The sequence below is a fragment of the Chrysemys picta genome, chromosome 5, assembly GCF_011386835.1.
Source record: "Chrysemys picta bellii isolate R12L10 chromosome 5, ASM1138683v2, whole genome shotgun sequence".
In the NCBI taxonomy this organism is placed as follows: Eukaryota; Metazoa; Chordata; order Testudines; family Emydidae; genus Chrysemys; species Chrysemys picta.
In genome coordinates this window covers 180,365-183,319 of record NC_088795.1, presented here as the reverse complement: position 1 = coordinate 183,319, position 2,955 = coordinate 180,365, and the positions used below count along the sequence as shown (strand labels likewise).

At 45.4% G+C, this 2,955-nt stretch overlaps 1 long non-coding RNA gene across 1 annotated transcript; it reads right to left on the bottom strand.

Annotated features, from left to right (window-relative positions):
• Positions 1-447: 447 nt before the first annotated feature.
• LOC135983495 (uncharacterized) lies at positions 448-2,185 on the bottom strand. Its single transcript, XR_010601173.1, has 2 exons — positions 1,634-2,185; positions 448-1,479 (listed from the first exon to the last, which is right to left on the bottom strand). It is a non-coding gene; the product is annotated as an uncharacterized LOC135983495 (long non-coding RNA).
• Positions 2,186-2,955: the final 770 nt, after the last annotated feature.

Here is a 2,955-nt window from a genome sequence, read left to right as displayed (position 1 = left end):
TCAGTCGAAGAGTCCTCCCGAGGTGGAGGGGTCTTTTTACAGTGAGAAGCATGGGTCCAGGCAGGTAGTCCTTGGCACTTCACAGCGGTGTTGGTGGTTAACAGCACTTGGAAAGGGCCTTTCCAGCATGGAGCCAAAGCAGTCTTTCGTTGATGAACTTTATATAGACTCAGTCTCCTTGTTTCAATGAACGGCAGGGCTGCTAGGGTCTTTGGGTAGCACTTCTTTTATCTGTGAGAAAAGAAACCTAACACATTTCATTAATGCCTGGCAGTGTTTTGCAGATCTCATAGTTGCTTGGGCACATTCAGCCCCCCCTTTTCTTGGCTATCAGCCAAGTCTTAGCTGTGGGCAGTGTCCTTGGATGGGCCAGCATCTTATCTTTGGACTGAGCTTGCTGGCTATTTTTTTTCCAGTTAACTCGTTCTGTTCTTTTTCCTGCTTCCCTTCTTGGCTTCTTTTAACCTACAAAGGAAACTTCCACTCTTCACTCATACACCTTCTCCCAAAAATGAACACATACACAATTGCCATTATACAGTACATTAGTCTTATTACTCAATGTATGCCATGTACACCCTTCCAGTAAAATAACTTTATTACAGAGCTTTGGAGCAACAAACCAGGACAAGCACACCCACCTTTGAGGAGTCCACTCGGTACAACCTCTGGTGTCCAATAGCTTTCCTCCCTCCCCAGCCCTCTGGCTAGAAATCTGAGGTAGCCAGAAGGATCCCATGGGCAATATGGGGAGTGGGTTAACCTTCCATGTCCTTGCTTCCAAAGACTGTTGGTATGCAAATTTTAACAACAATTTTGGCCATAGAACATAAAAATAATTCCTATTGTGCCAGCGAATGCATGGTACGTTGAATGCTATTCAGCTGGCATCCGTTTTCTCTGATGATCTGAAAGACAAAAGAACAGAGGTCTACCCCTTCTGGGCAGTCAGTCATTGCTTAAAATATTTCCTTTATATACACATACTCTTGTTGATTTTAGGCAAAACAGAGGAATTACCCCATATTTCCTTTATTTGTTTCATAGGCAGCCCAGGTTTCAGTGGCTTCTACCTTATTAGTTAGAAAATTGCATTAATACAGATGCTTTCTGGCTTGCTTCCAGATCCAAAGCTATCCACAGCTTAAAAATTCTTACGTAAAAAGGGACACAATTAACTTTCCCAGACTTTTGATTGCCTTTTACTTCTAACTCCTGCTTTCAAACACCCAGTGATCTGGAAGAGACAACACAACCTATATTGGTAGGTTTGCATTTCTTTTACCTCTGCTACAATATACACTGCACATGTTCTGGGGAAAATGCACATCCTCTCCACAATTCAATTTCTACAACACTAGCCACATCAATTTCTACACAAGGTGTAACTATTTCTTTTTAAACACCGGGTAAAGACCATTTACTTAACATATAATCTAAAGGGCTATCCTCAGAGGGTTTTACCAGAGACCCACCCATCTGCCTGCTGACACTCTAACAGAGAATTACACAGAGAACAGAGGGAATTATGGCCTAATTACCAGAGACCCACCCACCTGCCTGCTGACACTCTAACAGAGAATTACACAGAGAACAGAGGGAATTATGGCCTAATTACCAGAGACCCACCCACCTGCCTGCTGACACTCTAACAGAGAATTACACAGAGAACAGAGGGAATTATGGCCTAATAGGATCCTATTACAGGAATTTCTACTAATACTGACCGCTACAGGGGACGGGACAGAAGGATCCCAATTCGACCTCAGAGCTTCATCGCACGCGATGGCTTCCACTCTGAGGAATTACGAATGAGAGGCTCAGTTCCGTCCACACACCTAACGCCCAAATGTATAAGACAGAAATTCATTAACCGGTTAACCAGACCAGAACCAGATAGTGTCTCCTTATCCTATTAGGACTCACCTTATCGGAGCACGAACCCCAGGGGCTGCGGTGAAGCAGAGAAAAGGGGCGAAACACCCCGTTGGCGCCGTTCCCAATTCGCCGCAGCCGTCCGGAGTCCAATGTCCGAGCTAGGATAGTCCCGGCGGAGTCGCCAGAAACTGTTACCGAAATATCGGGTCCACCTAGCTGAGAGCCAATAACAGCCAGACAGGGATAAGGAAGAGTTGCTTTATTCTGCAGAAGAAAGGAGAGCTTTGCACCTTAGTACAAAAACTCTGTCTTACACACATTTTACAGATCCTTTATACACATTCAGACAAAGGTCCTTGCAGTGTTAACACTTGATTGGTGGTTGTCAGACCCGTGCTTTTGCTATCTGGTCAGTGAAAACCGGCTTGGGACCAGCTCCAACTACCGTAAGGCCTTGAAGGGAAGACAGTTGAAAAGTTCAGGCTACTGTGTACTTGAAGTGTCTGCTTCCCCCTTATGGCCCTGGTTGACATAAAGGCTGCTCTGTTAAGGGGGGGTCACTAGTAACTTTCACACTGGAGCAGCATGAAGCCAGCAGGACCAGGTGCAGTGGAGATCCATCATGGCCCTTCCACGCTTGGCAGACAGGAGACGCCTTGCCTCAACGTCTATCTTCAGACTGATGATCAAAGCAGTCCTGCCCAATTCTTCTATGGCGGTTTATTGCAGGACCTCTGCTGTCTCCTCCATCTCTTTTTTAAGGGATTTTTCCCCTGAAGAACTTTGTTAGTGGTTTTGGGTGGGATGTTCAAAAGCAGTCAATGTGGCCAAAGTCTGCTCCAATTAAAGTCAATGGGAATTGTTCCTAGGCTCTAATCTGGGATCTAATCTGACATCCTGAGGAACACAAGCCTGTAATTTTACCCAGCAATTCCTCCATCAAGCCCATAACTTCTGACTGAGATGGAGCAGATCTCTGAGAAATCATCCAGTCTTGGTTTGAAGACTTCAAATGATAAAGAATCTGCCAAACTGAGGAAGAGAAGCCAGCCCCCGTGGGCTGAGTGAGGGCCATTT